Source organism: Dermacentor albipictus, chromosome 1, assembly GCF_038994185.2.
Source record: "Dermacentor albipictus isolate Rhodes 1998 colony chromosome 1, USDA_Dalb.pri_finalv2, whole genome shotgun sequence".
NCBI classification, from domain to species: domain Eukaryota; kingdom Metazoa; phylum Arthropoda; class Arachnida; order Ixodida; family Ixodidae; genus Dermacentor; species Dermacentor albipictus.
In genome coordinates, this window is record NC_091821.1 from 1,074,995 (window position 1) to 1,093,262 (window position 18,268).

The 18,268-nt window shown below is 46.0% G+C and overlaps 1 protein-coding gene across 2 annotated transcripts in view; it reads left to right on the top strand.

Annotated features, from left to right (window-relative positions):
* Positions 1-3,838: 3,838 nt before the first annotated feature.
* The window catches only part of LOC139060026 (cysteine/serine-rich nuclear protein 3-like), a 138,200-nt gene continuing 123,770 nt past the window's right edge, over positions 3,839-18,268 (top strand). For both annotated transcript variants that reach the window (XM_070538729.1, XM_070538727.1), the window contains exon 1: positions 3,839-4,081. The gene's annotated coding sequence lies outside the window, so the exon portion shown is untranslated. The remainder of the gene's footprint in view (positions 4,082-18,268) is intronic.

The following is an 18,268-nucleotide window of genomic DNA, read 5'->3' on the forward strand; positions in this document are numbered from 1 at the left end:
TACTACTAAGCAGCTGGGACACATTTTTGTTGACCATACTCGCACGTAAAATAAGTACATTATGTGGACAGCTCCAACTCATTTTCCTTAAGTCAGTGTGTACAAGGGTTATGCAAAAATAATTTTTTTCTCGCGCACCGATTATTTTGCTGTATAAGCAAGGGAACCCACCACGTTAATGTAACGTATCTTGTGCATCACACTAATATGTGCTTTCATTTACCAAGTGAGATTAGTTACTTTTATGGCTCATTCAGTCATATCACACTGCAAGCTGCATTCATCAATCTTCAATTGGATTTTGCAAATGTTTAATGAAACATGTTTCCCTTTTATGCAGATATGCAATGGCAAGCCCTTCCATGTGTTCCAAGAGTAAAATTTAAGCTCTAAATTAAAGAAGATATTTCTAGTCAGAAACAAGCAAAAATGGTGACTGCAGAGTATCAGAAGCCCAAGGTACAGAAATTATCAGAAGTGTTGAATGATTTTAAGGAAAGAGTCGTATTTGAAAATGCAAGACTCTTTAGTGGAGGTCAAGCAAGTCAATATAGGTAGAATACTCTGCAAAATTATGCGAGTGAGGGGATGTCAAAAAATGGGTCAGGAAATGCATTGTTTTTCTGCAAAACAAAAGCTGATTGCCATTACATAAGTCACTTTAGCATCATGATAAATTCAGAAATAAACCAAAAAACAAGACACGCAAAAATAAAAAACCATTTAATGATATTCCAGCAGAACTTTTTGTTGGGCTAGTTGGTGCATATTATACTGAAGTACTATAGCGCCAAACAGACGACACAAGAAGAAGAGACACGGACATAAGCACTCGTCCGTGTCTCTTCTTCTTGTGTCGTCTGTTTGGCGCTATAGTACCTCAGCCATTTAATGATGCTCTCTCCACACTGGGATAAATAAAAACAAACACATCACATCTAATGTGGACATATCAGATGCCTTGTGAAACACTAAAGGAACAATTCAGTTTCGAGCTATGGCACTTGCCGCATAGATGTGGGGGGCCTTGCACCAATAGTGATAGTTACCACTGCATTTAGAAATTGAAAGCATTCGTGCAGACAAGGATGATTCTTTATATTTTTGGCTACCACTTCAAATGCCTTCACCAAGTGTTACAATGCTGCACGCAGCCATACTAAGGATCTCGCAGCAACACCTGCAGGTAAAAAGCAGAAGCAGTCAAAGTGCTGGTGTGTTCTGGACACTATGTTTGAAAACTTTTAGGCAAGAAGAGTGCAAGAAGCAGACATAACAACTGCATTTATTTCCATAATTCCCCATTTAAATGGCCTTTTCTTTTAGCTTAGACAATGCCTACGCCTAGCCACAGCAGCTCCCTCATACAGACTCCGCAAGCCAAGAGGCCGTGGAGGCAAATGCAGGTAAGAGGCAATAAGCAATAGCACTGGTATCGACATTCATCTAATTTCTTTTTATTTCGTTTAGGCAGCCAGCACACCTCGAACAGCCACCTTGACTGCGGGTGTGTCACCCTAGTCGCCAAGGAAACATTTGAGGGAAAGTGACAGGCAATGTGAACAGCCACTTCTCCATGTAAACAATACTCTTTCTCTCGGATGACTCCTACGCCTCACCACGCCAGCACACTTTGCACAAAGATGCCGCAGAGGCACGTGCAGGTCAGAGGCAAGAAGCAGTGGCACTGGTGTCGACATTTACCCAATTTCTTTTTCTTACACTGAGGCAGCCAGCACACCTCGAACAGCCACCTTGACTGCGGATGTGTTAGTAGATTCCTGTTGTACATATGCTCATAATAAACTTCAGTGAACTTGAACTTCATAATAAACTTGAAGGCAAATGGGACATTGATGCATTGTATTTTTGAACATTTATTGTACACATACAATATATGTTATACTTTGCAGTGCTACACAGCGTATTTTGAAGCTTCCCCCTATATTTTGCACCTTTAATTACATATGTGTTGTGTGGCCCTCAATGCAGTTCATGTTGTAGCAGCTGCTTTGTCTGTGTATCGCACAGTGGCTTAAGCTCGTGATATCCACATACTTCTCTCACATATACAAAATAAATTTCTATGTAGTCCTCAGTGTTACAACAAAAAATGAAAGTAAACAATCCGATCGTGGAATTGTGTTTATTACAGTGATTCCTACGACAGTTACTGACAAGTTGACAACTTGAACTGGTCAATCGGTCCATAGCCTCCTCTATTTTTCAAAAATAAAGGAGGCTATGGTCCGTCATGGCAAGGAATTGAATGTATACACAAAAAAAGGGGGTATGTGTGTGTTTGTAGTGGGGGTATAGGATTAGGGCGGTACGAAAAAATGTACCAACACCGTCCTCTAGACCCATTCCGTTAAGGTACCGTAACAAAGCGTATTATGCATAAAGTTCATACAACCAACTCCGATATTACTACAGACTCCAGGCGACGCGAGCTACATTTGTCATGATGCATTCGCGACTGCACCGGATGCCCTCCACATTATTCTCGTTAATCGTGCTCACTGCGCCGAGGCAAAAGAAAGATCATGGGCGCAGGTGCCTTTAAAGTATCTCGACCTTGCGAGGCACTGCTGCGCGTGCCAGGGGAGCTGTCCGTGCGAACACTCCCTGGCACACACCTGCCTCGGCGGCCCCAATCTACGTACCGTTCTGCTTCGAGCTTTGATCCCCCCATTGTCCCTCGGGTGCCCTGGAGTTCCTGCGCCGCCTGCTCTACTATCATCTCAGGTGTTCTCCTGAGACTTCCGTTTGTCGGTTACATGTGCCCTACAGCTGGATCATTACTTATAATAATAAAAAACCCGATCTATCCTCACGACGATAGATCGCGAAAGCGGCTTTTGCAACATACCGCACCCGTGCGAAGAGCATTACGGAACGCCAACGAGGAATCTGACCACAGCTTCAAGCTCGTAACGTCGTCGAGTGACACTCCTGCAACAGGCGTGGCCGCTGAAAACCGCATACCACCGGAAACTCGAACAGGATCATCCCTCGGTTGCATAACTGCCAGCTGTACGGCCAACATGGACCACACCCACACCATCCCGCAACATAGAATAAAGATCCGACTTATAAAGCCCAAACCACGACCGGCAAAGCCGGTCGTGGCCCAAACACACGGCTGCACGCACATATCACAACAACACAAGCGAGACGCCATGCTGCTACACTGCTACTGTTGCCGGATTAAAACTGACTACTGTCACCAAGTCTAGCAAGCATCTCAGGAGCTGGCAACCTCGGCGCGTAGCAACATGGCGGCGCTCTTGCGGTTCCCGATTTTAATGCATGGGCCCTATGGGTAGCTTGTCCTCTAGAGTCAGTATAGTAACTCTATGCTATGGGTAGCTTGTCCTCTGGAGTCAGTATAGTAACTCTATGTAAAGGCAGTTCCGTTGTTCCCCGTCAATGCATGGTCTTGTTTTATCAGTTGGCGCTTCGCGTCACAACAAGTAGCCTGTGTCGAAGAGAGTAAAGTTGCTTTTCAAAGAGAAAGGTTGTGTGTCTGCTTGCTCCCCCAAGTTCGCGAGGCGCCCTGGTTTCGTGGGAGCCGCTTGGGGCGAGTGTACGCGCCTTATTTTGCGTCGCGTTTTCTGGCCCACAGTGGCACATTCGCGGGCCGCTCTCGGACAGAGCTAGTTTTGTAAGCAAGTGCGCGGTTAGCTAGCTGAGTCCGCGGTAGAGAACCCCTTTTTGTTTACATTACGGAATGATTTCGCGGCCATGATTGCCCCTTACGGCATCTATAGATGGCGCTACCATACACAGTGAATCTAGACGTAGCGATGGCTTCTGCTTATCCACAATATCTTTCCAGACTCTTCCAACGCGTTATAGCTTACGACAGTTCTGTTCCCTTTAGGTATGTGTTTTCTACTGGCGAACATTCGTGATTCGGTCGCCATTCATTCCCGTGGAAGCTTAAACCCGTGAGGTGTTAGTCGTGACCCATTTATGCGTCTACCAGTCTGATCACAACCTTTTTTCAATCTCATGATCCCATACATCGAGGCCACAACCAAGGTGCTGGGAAAGCCGAAGATGCACTTTTAGAAAGGTGAGTGGCTCCAACGTTTCGTGCCGTTTTCCAGCGGTCGCATTTTGGCCTCTAGGAACTGCTTTTCGTACGATTGAGTCTCGGGTGGCGCGAGCGCGGATCGTGTTGGCCTGTAGTTTGTCCACGCTGGTTTCGTGTAGGGTTCGAAAGGGAGTGGCTCGTGCGACGATCGACCAAGCCGAAGCGCTCCCTTCCCGCACACACGGGCGCGACCATAACAGTGGTGAGCTGTCGAACAGCCCAAGGAGGGCGAGGGGTGGCGGCGGATGTCGCAGCTTTCCGCTAACTTTTCGCACGCATGGCAATGAGGCCAGTATAACCGTGGCTATACGAGCCTCCTGTTTTCGTGCTGAAGGCGAGAATCGCGACGTCCCAGTTTTGATCGTACGCCTTGCGCGTTCGGAAGCAACGAGCTTGAGTTCGTGTACTGCTCGGCGAAGTCCATCGCCGAGGATGATTCGAACCGTTGTTCGAGCTCAGTCGTGATTTTCAAGTGTGCGATTGTATCACTACCCATGGAGCGCCAGCCGATTGCGACATTCTGACTGTGGAACGCTGATATCCTGGTCATCGGTCGGTTCTCCCATCGGTTGCCAGCCGATTGCAGTGAACTTGGGACGCTGATCCCAGCCAGCGGTTGGTCGCACTGATCGTACTGTGATGCCGGTATACCTAGAATCCCTAGGCATACCTGCCGATGCAGATGGTGAAATGTCATCGTATGCTGCGGGGTTCGTTGCAGCGAATGGCGGTGTAGTCGCTGACCAATCACTTTATTGAAGTGTCGGGACAGACGCATCGGCAGTCGGTTAGTGGCATCAGGGTGTGATCAGTAACAACAGACTATTTCGGGCGAAGGGCTACAAAGGTATTCATGCCTGTCTCCGTTGTACTCCTTGTTATCGAAGATCGTTGCTTAGAGCTCGTCCAGTTAGCGCTAAGGCATTGAGTTGCGATCACATTCTCTAGTTGCGGTCTCACATCCGGCCAGCTACTTTGAATCTCGCGATTTGGGTAGGACGGTGTAGATCACCCCGTTGATGCGGATTCAGTCGCGTGTTCGCGACCTCCTAGTACTGAGCATCTCTCGTAGCTGTCACTACTTCTGAGCCATATAAAGAATGATACATTTGTGTCGGAATACTACTGCACGCCGGTCAGCAACTAAAAGGTGTTGCTGACAACACAATGCTGCCGGCACCATCTTCTAGTGCGCCAGCAAGTAGCCGTTTTAGTGTGGCCAGTGCTGTCGTGTGCAGGGCACGTGTAACTGTCAGTTAACACGTGCCCTGGACCCGACGTTATGCTTTTTTCTGTTGTATTGCCATCAATTTTGTTATTGTTTTTATGACCAGCGGAGCCCAATGTTGATTTGCACACACAATTAAAACCAGAGAACAACTGCGAGAGAGCAGACCTCTCAGTTTATGTCAATCTAACCAAACATGCATATTCGTGAAACAAGTGTAGTACTTGCGTCAAAGGGCATTGTGCCGCTTCAACTTTTGAGCATGAGGAGATACTGCTGCAGAGCCTAGGCAAGTTTATAGGAAGCATGCATGGTATTTATGTATGCTACTGCCTTGGGCTGTAACACGAGCACTTCAGTTTTGGGTAATGTGATGCCAAATTATCATGTTCATGAAATGTTTATGCATATGTGCAACCATTTTTGTGCGCACAAGTCAACAGTGATACTGTATGTTGCAGGATTCATTTGCCCACTGTATTAAGAGTCCATGATGCCAGCGTTACATCTCCATGACATAACTTACATGGAAAAACTATCATTAACATTCACTGGCCTCCGCAGGGGCGTCTGCATCAGCAGGCGTTTGGTGTGTTGCGACATCACGTACCCGAGCACATGAATGTTGGCCCCTCCCGTGTATAGCTGTATGTGGCTTAGCCGTGTCCGGGGAAAGGGGGATCCTGGGGGTGTAGCCGATGCTGGGTGTTTGGACCTTTAAGGACCCCGAGCGGAGGCAACACACCCCTTTGGCCTCTGCTTCACATGGACGGCACCTCCAGGCACCTTGGGTATATTATATTAGGTTATAGTGGCTGTGTACAGCTGGCGTCTGCGTTTCATCCTGGACGTGTGACGTCCCCTTGTTGCGCTCGGTGGGGGGGTCAGTTGGCGTAGCTACCGAAATTAAATGAATTCTGCATGGCTAAGACATCATTCCCCCCCCCCCCCCCCCCTTTCTGATCGTCCTCTTTCAAAAAGAGGGCGCACCGAAGAAACTTTTCAACTATTCAGCCAGCTCAAAGAAACTTTCCCCCACTTCCATTTCCTCCATGTAATACACAGTCCAGATCCCGAAAAGACAGTCAGAACTATCTCACCTTTCATCGTAGCTAAATGCCTTACCGACACGCTAGGTGCTGACTACAAAGTGACGAAAATAAGCAGTGCCATCCTTCTTCTTGAGGTCCGCGACACTCTACAGCATGGCAAACTCTCAAGTCTCTTAGCATTCTGTAATGTGGCAATCACTGTTACCTTCCGTCGATCATTGAACACATGTAAAGGAGTCATCTCTGATGAAGATCTGTTGAGCCTAAGCGAGGAAGAACTCCTGGAGGGCTGGAAAGAACACAATGTTATTCAAGTGCAAAGAATAAAAATGAAGCGAGACAACCAAGATATCTCACCTAAACATCTCAGCCTAACCTTCGTGTCCAGCGTTCTACCAGAAACCTTAGAAACGAGATATACCAAAATTCGAGTCTGGCCTTACATCCCAAACACCCGAAGATGCTTCAAGTGTCAGATATATGACCATGGTTTGCAAAGCTGCCGTGGCCAACTGACCTGTGCAAAGCGTGGTGAACACGAACACGAATCCAACAACTGTAATGGCACACACCACTGTCCCAACTGTGACGGTAGACACGCAGCATACTCTCGAACCTGCCCCACATGGAAAAAAGAAAAAGACATAATCACAATGAAAATCAAAGAGAACAATTCATTTCAAGAAGCGCCGAAACATGTTTCCTTTTTCCATACCTCAGGGTATGCTGGTGCGGCGCACAAGGGGGCAACGCCGCAGCAGATTCTGGCTCTGGCCCAGCCCGCAAAGAGTGTGGTTGCGGCTTTGCCACCAGCCCCCCTGGCGTCAGCAGCCAGCGCTGCTGCGCTGTCGCTGAAGGAGGGCCCATTGACTTCTGGGTTGGTGGCCTCCAAGGCCCTGCTTTTCGAGGCATGGCCTACGGTGAAAACACCCTGCTCGTGTGAGCGGAAGTCCAGTGGCTCCCAAGAGTCGATGGACACAACCCCGAGCCAGAAGGCGCATCTAGCGCCTCGGGAGCGGCGCGAGTCTCGCGAACCCTCCAAAAAAGACAAAACCCGTATCATAATCACGGGGCCTGAAAAGGCTCCGTAAGTCATTTCTCTAACTTGACTCCTCTGGACACACAGCATAAAAACACGAACAATATGGCTACACAAATAATACACTGGAACATTAGAGGTCTTATCCACAACCTCGATGACATTAAAGAACTTTTACACAAATGAAACCCAAAGGTGCTGTGTGTTCAGGAGCCACATCTTAAAACGTACGCTAACAAACTTTCTTCATCAGTACACCATCTATCGTAAAGACTGCAACGAGGTGAATACCTCGTCTAGCGGTGTAGCAATTGTTGTGGACAAGTCCGTAGCTTGTCATCACGTCGCCCTTCAGATGCCTCTTGAGGCAGTATCAATTCGGGCAATTCTCTTTGATAAATTGATCACAGTATGTTGCTTATACGTACCCCATAATTATCATCTCATGAAAAGTGATTTTTATAAACTAATTGATCAGCTTCCGGACCCCTACATACTCGTAGGCGATTTTAATGCCCACACCACCATGTGGGGAGACTCGCGATGTAACATGAGAGGCCATTTCACTTAAAATTTTCTAGTGAACTCTGTCCCCGCAGGAGTGTCTGCGTCAGCAGGCATTTGGCGTGTTGCAACGCCACGCACCCGAGCACACGAGGGTTGGACTCTCCCGCGTCTAACCATGCGTGGCTTAGCCGTGTTCGGGGAAAAGGGGATCCTGGGGGTTGAGCCAATGCCGGGGGTTTGAACCTTTACGGCCCCTCGGCGGCGGCAACACACCCCTTCGGCCTCGGCTTCACGCAGACTGCACCCCCGGACTGAACCACCCGGGGGAAATCGGTAGTTGCCTTTCCCTGTCTCTCTCTCCCTCCAACCTTCGTCTTTTTCTCACTTTCCATCTTTCCTGTCTTCTCCTAGCTTTCCTTTACTTCCAAGTTTCCAGGCAGCAAGGGTTAACCTTGTGTGAATAGCCAACCTGGGTTATTTCATATTTGGTTATAGTGATGATGTACAGCTGGCGTTTGCAGGACCTGTTTTACAGCTCCTGTAGCGTCCCCTCGTAGGGCTCCACGGGGGCGTTATTGCCGAAAACTATTTTTTTTTTTATTTGAATATACTGCAGGCCCTTCACGGCCCGTGCAGGAGTGGTACAGAGATGCAATGAAAAAAAAAATCACGATGACAAGTCAATACATTGAATGCAGTTAATAAAAGAGTCGATGTTATTGCAACACACAATATCGTTAGTTAACTTGTTCCACTGGGAAATGGCTGACGGAAAAAGGGAATGCTTGTGAACATTAACGTGACTTGGGGGAAGATAGATTGTTTTGGAGTGATTAAGTCTGGTTGAACGTTTTGGAGGATCTTGGAGGTAATGAGAACGTGCTATTTGGAAATGACCATGGTATAATTGATAGATGAATTTTAGTCGCGAAATTACTCTTCTCTGCGAGAGGGGTTTTAGGTTAGCCCTTGCTAGCAGACCCGAGACGCTGGATTGCCTTTTGTAGTCCGAATATACAAACCTAACTGCTAATTTTTGTATGCGTTCTATTTTGTTTATAAGGAATTGTTGATGAGGGCTCCAGATTAGATCAGCGTATTCTAGGCATGGTCTTATTAGTGTTTTGTACGCGTTTAGTTTGAGGTGTGGTGGTGCTGCGCGCAGTCTCCTTTTTAAAAAGGTCAGTTTGCCTATGGCTTTTTGACACATGGTCGAAATATGAGGCTCCCAGTTAAGGTTAGGCGTGAGTTTAATGCCTAGGTATTTTACCTGGTTGCTTTTGTTGATTGTTGACCTTCCGATCGAATATGAAAAGTTAAGCGGGAGTTTCTTATTTGTGAAAGACATGTAATGTGTTTTTGATGTGTTTAGTTTCATGCCCCAAGTGTTGCACCAAGAGTAAATTGTTTGAAGTGAATTATGAAGTTCTATTTGGTCTTCTGGGTTGTGTACGACTGTGTACACGACACAGTCATCAGCAAACAGGCTCATCTGAATTGAGTTTTTAATGCAGAACTGGATGTCGTTTATGTACATCAAGAACAAAAGTGGTGCCAAAACTGATCCTTGAGGTACTCCGGAGTAGACTTCGAGTGGTTGTGAAAGATTGTTATCGATTGAAACGCTCTGTTTACGATTGGTTAGAAAACTATTGATCCAGGATATTATTTTATTACTAATACCGAAAGCCGATAATTTTGTGATTAAATCATGGTGCGGAACTACGTCAAACGCTTTAGAAAAGTCTAAAAAAACTGCATCTAATTGGCCATTATTATTAAGTACGTTAGCTATGTCATGAGTTAACTCTGCTAGTTGGGTTATGGTTGACAGGCTTGTTCTGAAACCATGTTGTTGTTTATATAGGAGTTCGTTTGTTTCTAGGTGAGTTATTATGGCCTTAAATATTACGTGTTCCATTATTTTGCAGCATGAGCTTGTTAATGACACTGGGCGGTAGTTATTTAAATCTAATTTCGAGCCCGATTTATGTATTGGAATTATTGCAGCCTTGCGCCAATCGTCTGGTAGCACTGATGTTTGAAGAGAAAGAGTGAATATTTTAAATAGATACTTTGATGTCCAACTTGCGTATCGACTTAAGAATGAGTTAGAAATTTGATCGGGGCCGGTAGATTTTTTACGATCGAGTTTATGCAATAGAGACAGTATACCCTCTTCACTTACAGTTATTTCTTCCATTGGTATTTTGACATCGTAAGGTGTTAAAGCTGCATTTGTAGCATGTTTCGTAAAAACTGTCTGAAAGAAGTTATTCATCTCTTTAGCAATGTGTTCAGGGTCCTGAATAACATGATCCGAGATTTTGATTTGCGTTATTTTTTCTCGTTCATCTGACAAATATCGCCAGAATTTGTGAGGGTTATGCGCCATAAACGAAGGTAATGTAGTGTTGAAGAAACGGGCTTTTGCTTCCGATATTTTTTGTTTGAATTTACCGATAAGATCGTCTAACGTGCACGTGATTCCCTTTTTCCGCCGTCGTTTTATTTTTCTTTTTAGTTGGATGATTTCACGTGATATCCACGGGTATTCTCGGTTAACGCGTTTATTTTTATTAGGAATGAAGGTGTTTTCGGAATAATTAACAATATTTTTAAAACGTGTCCAGAGTTCTTGTACATTTGTTAGTTCATTGAATGAATGAAACTGGAATTCTAGGAAACCTAGTACCTCAGGATCATTTGCGCGTGTGTAATCCTTAAAGTATATAGGTTGTGGTTTTTTGTGTTTTCGCGTCGTTGATTTTTCTATGGCAAGTTCCTTTCCTCCACTTCCTGATCGCCCTCAAAACGAGGGCGCACCGAAGATGTGTTCCAGTTCTTTGGACGTCAAAGGCTGAACTTTCAGCGATATCATGTTACCACTCAGAAAAATTTGATAAGCAAGGACGAAATATCCCATGTTCTAGTTTCCAAGTCCCTAACTGATGTCCTTGGTCCAGGCTAGAAGGTATCAAGGATGGCAAGTGGTGATCTCCTCTTAGAGCTGCATGATCAGAAACAACATGAAAAATTGCCCAGTCTAGTGTCATTTGGGGATGTTCCATTGACAGTAACCCCACACCGCGCTCTGAACACCACCCGCGGCGTTGTCTTGGATGATGATTTGCTCCAGCTGACAGAGGCTGAGCTCTTGGAGGGCTTCAGAGAGCAGAATTTTGTCAAGTCAGAAGAATTAAAATGAAAAAGGATGGCAAAGAAATTCAAACGAAGCACCTAATACTCGCATTCGGTTCAAGTGTTCTGCCTGAGTCTAGAGGCCGGGTACATCAAGCTCCGTGTCAGACCATATGTGCCAAATCCCCTAAGGTGTTTCAAATGCCAGCGTTTCGGCCAAAGTTCGCAGAGCTGCTGGGGCTGCCAAACATGTGCGAAATGCAGTGGCCATGAACACGCAACTGAAGCTTGTAAGAACGCCCTCCACTGTGTGACAATGAACATTCCTCCGAAACGTGCCAGAACACTGCACATTCTGTCAACTGTGATGGGGAGCACACCGCGTACTCGTGGTCGTGCCCATCCTGGAAAAAAGAAAAGGAAATTGTAACAATAAAAGTAAAGGAAAATACAAGTTTCAAGGAGGCACACAGGCGGGTATCTTACCTGCCCAAGAAAACCTTTGCCGATGTGGCGCCTCAGGGGGCAGCGCCACAACGGTCTCCGGCGGCTGTCTGACTCACACCCAGTGAGGCGGCAGTGACGCCATCCGCCCCCCCTGGCGGCTGCAGCTAGCACTGCTATGCCAACCGAGCAGACGGTGCCATCGAACCCGAAGGTGGGCGCAGCCTAGGCTGTTCCAACCTCCCCGGCCCCTTCCAGCGCTGGCAACAGCCGGCGCAGCCAAATCCCTCAGGGAGCCCCATCGACCTTCGGGCTGGTGGGCGCATGGGTCTTGCCCTCCAAGGTGGGACTCTCTCGGGTAACATCTCGCTCGCAACAACACGTGTTTGGCACCTCACAAGAGGCTATGGACACTACACCTATCCTCAAGGCGCACCAAGCGCCTAAGGAGCGGCGAGGCTCTCTCGAACGCTTCAGAAAGGGCAAAACCCCCATTACAGGGCCTTGAAAGAGCTCTGTAATCTAAGGCATCACTTCCGTTTCCGTACACACAGCACCGATTTTCTTTAAATATGGATACACAAATTATTCAATGGAATGTCAGAGTTTTTTGTAAATGTCAGTGTTTTTCGTAAAGATCGTGATGATGCGATCGGGTCATCTGGCGGTGTAGCCATTATACTCGACAAAGGTATAGCGTGTCAACATATACAACTACAAACGCCCTTAGAGGCAGTGGCCGTTCGAGTCGTACTTCTAAACAAACTTATTACCATCTGCTCTCTGTACATATCCCCGCATTATCAGCTCCATAAACATCAATTCCATACATTAAAAAGCAATTACCCCAACCCTATTTGGTTCTAGGAGATTTAAATGCACACAGAAACCTATGGGGTGACTCTCATTGCGATGTGCGAGGTCGACTGATTGAAGAGTTTCTCTTTTCTTCTGGTGCATGTCTTTTGAATAGTAAGGCACCTACATATTATAATACTGCACATAAAACCTATTCCTCTATAGACCTCAGTATTGCATCTCCCACCCTTTTACCTGATCTTAAATTGAAGTTATTAGAAATCCATATGGGAGTGACCATTTCCCGATAGTTCTGTCTACACCGAAGATTAATGAATGTCCCCCACAGTTTCCTCGGTAGAAAACTGATTCAGCCAACTGGGAACAGTTCCGAAAAATTACTCGCATATCATGGGCTGACATTTCTGCCCTAAGCCCGGACGCCGCAGTTGAATACTTCACCTTTTTTTTTATTGATGCCGCGACCAAATGTATCCCAGAAACAAAGGGATCATCTAAAAAGCGCTGTGTTCCGTGGTGGAACGAGGAGTGTCGTAACGCGTGTAAAAAGCAGAACAAAGCATGGGGGTTGCTCCGCGATTCTCCGACTGCAGAAAACCTTGTTAATTTCAAGCATGTCAAATCTCGGGGAAGGAGAACGTGCCGACAAGCTAGAAGAGAGAGTTGGCAAAAATATATATCAGGGATTAACTCTTACACGGATGAGACAAAGGTCTGGAATAGAGTGCACAGAATAAAAGGTCGACAACCTTACTCGCTACCCATAGTAAATACACAGGGAGATAGTATGGAAGACCAGGCGAACTTTCTAGGTGCACATTTTGAACACATACGCAGTTCGTCGCACTACTCTGACACATTTCAAAGACAAAAAACACGAATAGAACGGCAGCCATTAGTACGAAAAAGTGCAAAATGTGAGGTATACAATAGACCATTTGGCATAGCAGAGCTTCAAGCAGCACTAAACAGCTGCAACAAACCTGCCCCAGGCTCTGACCGCATAATATATGAAATGTTAAAGCACTTGCCATCTGAAACACAAAAAACCCTTCTTTTTCTTTACAATGGTATATGGTCTTCCGGCCAGATTCCCTCTGTCTGGAAAGAGGCCATTATAATTCCCATTTTGAAACGGGGTAAGGACCTTTCCTTGGCAAACAGTTATAGACCGATAGCGTTGACAAGCTGCCTATGCAAACTCTTTGAAAAGATGGTGAATAAACGCTTGCTCCACTATCTTGAAACCAACAAAATATTAGACCCATACCAATGCGGTTTCAGGGAAGGTAGGTCGACGACAGACCAGCTTGTCAGCTTGGAAATGTACATCCGTGAAGCCTTTATTCACAAACAGCTTGCCGTATCTGTATTCCTTGATATGGAAAAGGCATATGACACTACGTGGCGCTTTGGGATCCTTTGGGATCTTTCTGGAATGGGTATACGTGGCAACTTGCTGACCATTACTGAGAGCTACCTGTCTGACAGTACATTTCGCGTTAGAGTTGGCACTGTGCAGTCTCGATCATTCTCACAGGAGACTGGTGTACCGTAGGGTGGAGTGCTGAGCTGTACACTCTTTATTGTGAAAATGAACTCCTTACATACCACCATACCTCGCACACTCTTTTACTCGGTTTATGTGGACGATGTACAGATAGCTTTTAGGTCGTGCAATCTTAGCATCTGCGAGAGACAGCTACAGCTTGGCCTAAACAAACTCTCAAAGTGGTCAGAAGAAAATGGTTTTAAATTTAACCCCCAAAAAAGCACATGTGTTCTCTTCTCAAACAAGAGAGGCGTCACCGGAACCCACCATTGACCTTAACGGAGAACGACTATCGGTCAGCCTTGAACATAAATTCTTAGGTATTATTTTGGGCACAAAACTTAGTTTCATTCCCCACTTGAAATATGTTAAAGCGAAGTGCCTGAAGACTATGAACCTGCTGAAGCAACTTTCCCGAACAAACTGGGGCAGTGATAGGAGGTGCTTGCTTAGCCTTTATAAGAGCCTTGTACGATCACGCCTTGACTACGGTGCCGTGGTGTACCAATCCGCATCGGACACTGCTCTCAAAATTCTCGACCCAGTCCACAATCTAGGTATACGGCTGGCAACAGGCGCATTTAGGACAAGCCCCGTGGAAAGTCTGTATGTGGAGGCGAATTAATGGTCGTTACATCTGCGCAGAAGATATCTAAGCTTCTGCTACTTTTTAAAATATAAATTGAATAATGAACATCCGTGTTACTCAACTGTACTTGACTTGTCTTCTGCAAGACTTCACCGTAACCGCCCATCTGTTCGAGCTCCTCTGTCTGTGCGCTTAGAACAACTGGCTAATGAAACTGGCATTCAACATAGAGAAACAGTCCTAATGACTTCCACTAACCTTGCACCATCTTAGGAATGGCAGACTATCCAGTGTGATATGTCTTTCGTCGCAATAACAAAACATGCGCCTGAGGTGCATATACATTCACAGTTTCTCGAACTCCAGGCGAAGTACTCCTGCGCGGAGTTTTTTACAGACGCTTCAAAGTCTACTTATGGTGTAGCTTATGCAGCGCTCGCACCTTCATTTTCAACGTCCGGTGCATAGACCTCCTGTTCTTTTACAGTTTTCCTTACTTCCGCAAGTTCGAGGTTCTCTAGGAGACCTAGCTCACGATCTGCAGGAAGTATGGGCGCTGTACCCGAAGTTACAAAATGAGGGCTGCAGCCTAAAACCGTGGTGTATGATCTGTTGTGATGTTTCACAGCGGCCTCGAGACAGCACTTCCAGCCACCGGCAAAGTCTGGATACATCTTCAGATACTGTTTGATGTCTCGTATGGCACGTTCCGCTAGGCCGTTTGCTGCCGGGTGGTATGGAGAAGAATACTTTATCATTATGCCGTGCTCCTGTGCCCACTCTGATAATTTGGCACTCCGGAAAGCCGGCCCGTTGTCGCAGACGAGCGTCTTTGTGTGTTTAAAACATTCAGCTTTGAGGAGGTCTATTACGCTGTTTGCGTCTTCTTTGCCAGCTTTAGCCGCAATCGTCCTTGTGCACTCATCTATGGAGAGCAAGAAAGCTTGCGTTCGCTTGACTCCTTCCCCCTTCTTTTTGAGCTCCGCGAAGTCCAAATGAATTACTTCAAACGGGACGCTTGAATATTCAGGGTTTGTCATAACGTCTGTCGATTGCTTGAATTTAACTTTGTTCACCTGGCAGAGGTGGCATGTGCGGATGTAATGGCTGATGTCGTTTTTCATGCCCGGCCATGTGAATCTCATGAGCAATTTCTTATAAGTGCGCCAGAAGCCATCATGTCCACCCGATTCAGGGGTGTCGTGGTATAGATGAAGAATCCTTGGAATCATAGTTGGTGGTACGTGATACCTTTCATTGATAAACTGGAGCTCTTCTGTACCTTCCTATAGCTTAATATGATTGATTGTCTCTGGATTATTGCTTGATTCCTGTACAAGTAATCTTGATAGTGCGTCAGCGTCAGTGAGGAGTGGGCCAGGACGGTGCGAAATTACGAAATCCAATTGTTGCAGATAGTTCACCCATCTAGCAATGCGGCCTCTTGGCTGGGCCATGCTCAGAAGTTGAGTCAGTGCTTGATGGTCCGTGAAAAGTATGAATTTGGCACCTTCTAGGTAAGTACGAAAGTACTGCACAGCTTTTAAGACAACCAGAGCTTCCTTTTCCGTGGTACAGTAATTGATTTCGGCGGGTTTCAGGGTATAGCTGTAGTACCCCACAACGTAGTGTTTGGTTTGATCAGCTTGTTTGGATGGCTTCTGGTATAGAACTGCACCGGTAGCATAATGTGATGCATCCGTGTTCAGCACGAAAGGCAAAGAAAAATCTGGTATTCTCAAGATGGGGTCCGACGATATTACTTTTACAAGCTCACGATAGACAGCTTCGCACTTCTCGTCCCAATGAAAAGGCACGTCTTTCTGAGTTAAACGTGTGAGGCACCTTGTTCTCAGTGCGTAGTCTTTGATAAATGCCCGGAAGTGTCCTGCAAGGCCAAGAAAAACGCGCAGGGAGTGCACATCATAAGGCTTTACCAGCTTGGAGATTCTCTCTACCGATTCTTGCTTGGTGCTTTTAGTCTGTCCATCAAACACCCTGCCAAGAAATACTACGGTATCTTGAAAGAACGCACTTTTCTTGAAGTTGACTTTGAGTTGGGCAAGACTGAGGGCATGAAGAACTTTTGAAAGATGACTACGGTGTTCGTCCTTTGTCTTTGAGTAGATGATGATGTCGTCGATGTACACATTGCAAAACATGCCCACTTAAGGTTTCAGAATGTCCGTCATAATCTTCTGAAACCACGCAGGGGAGTTTTTCCAACCAAATGGTAGGCGGTTGTACTCAAGTCAAATGGGGTTATAAACGCGGTGTACTTCTTCGTTTCTTCACTTAGTGGAATCTGCCAAAAGCCCTTGCAGAGATCTATTCGTGAAAAACAATGGCAACCACCGGTTTCGTCAATGATGTCGTCGATTCTCGGCATTGGATAAGGTATCAATTCAGTTTGACGATTGAGAGCCCGGTAGTCTGTGCAGAGGCGGAATGTCCCGTCTTCTTTAGGTGCAATAGTTATAGGAGAAGCAAATGGTGATACAGAAGGCCGGATGATACCTGCGTCTAACATTTCTTGCAACTCCTTTTTCAGCCGCACCTTTTTATCTCTGGACATATTATAGGGCGTTCTACGAACCACTGTTTTATCTGCGAGCTCGAAAGGAACGACATGGGATTTCATTGCTGGAGGGTAGCTTCCCATGCATATAAGCTCTGGGTACTTATTCTTGATGTCTTCCTGGTGAAAAATTAGCCTTGATACACTAGGTTCTTCACCAGGATCTTCTGTTCTTATCGTGTCTTCGGCCATTACCTTGTCATCCCAATAGAGGTTCATCTTAAGTTTTTTCATGTCTGGACGGGACAAAAAAAAATCGTAGGTGACATTGGGAATTGCCAATACGTCACTGGTAATAGCATTTCCTTGAAATTGAATAGCCAGGGTTACCCATTTGCTATGCATGGTCACTGACCCATCGTAGGCTTGGACACGCAATGTTCTACCAGCGTGCAGACAACTGGCATCCACTCGAGTCTTGTTGATAATAGATACCGAAGCTCCACTGTCAACGAGAGCCTTCATTTCAATGCCATCTACCTTAATGGGGGCATACAATAAGCTTGACGACACCAAATACACTGTCTCACTGAAGCTCTTTTTCTGGGGCTTGTGATGCACGGTAGACAGATTATGTGGAAGTAGGTTGCCGTGAACTGCGGTAATTTGTTCTTCACCATCCTCACAGTCATGATTTACGCTTCCTAGAGATTTGTTTATGAAGCTGTGTTCACATTCAGTTGACGGCAACGACTCTAGATGCTCACTCAGCTCACGAGAATCAAGTTGTGCTGTTCTACCATCTGGCTGTCTTCTCGATGTAATTCTTGGCACTGAGGTCTGTAGAAAGTTCAGAAGGTCATCAAACGTTCTTGGACCTTTGAGCTGGACATGACTACAGATCTCGATACACAACCCTTGCGTTATCAAAGCTACAACAGCAGAAGACGACAGCTTCGGTTCTGCAGAAGACAATAGACGACGCTTCTCAAGACAGTACTCAAGCAGAGAGTCACCTGTATAACTGAACCGTAGAGCCGCATCCCATCTTTCTACTGCGTTGCCTTCGAAAGCCCCTAAAAAGTTGTTTTTCCACAGTTCCCAACATGTTGTTCCATGATCCATGAGTTGCATGTCATACCATTTTCTGGCTATACCACCCAAATAGCGGCGCATATGCAAAATCTTTGTGTCGTCGCAGTGCCACATATTCTTGTCACAGGCGTACTCGAAAAACCACAGCCAGTAGTGTGCATTTTGCGAGTTTCCTTCAAAAA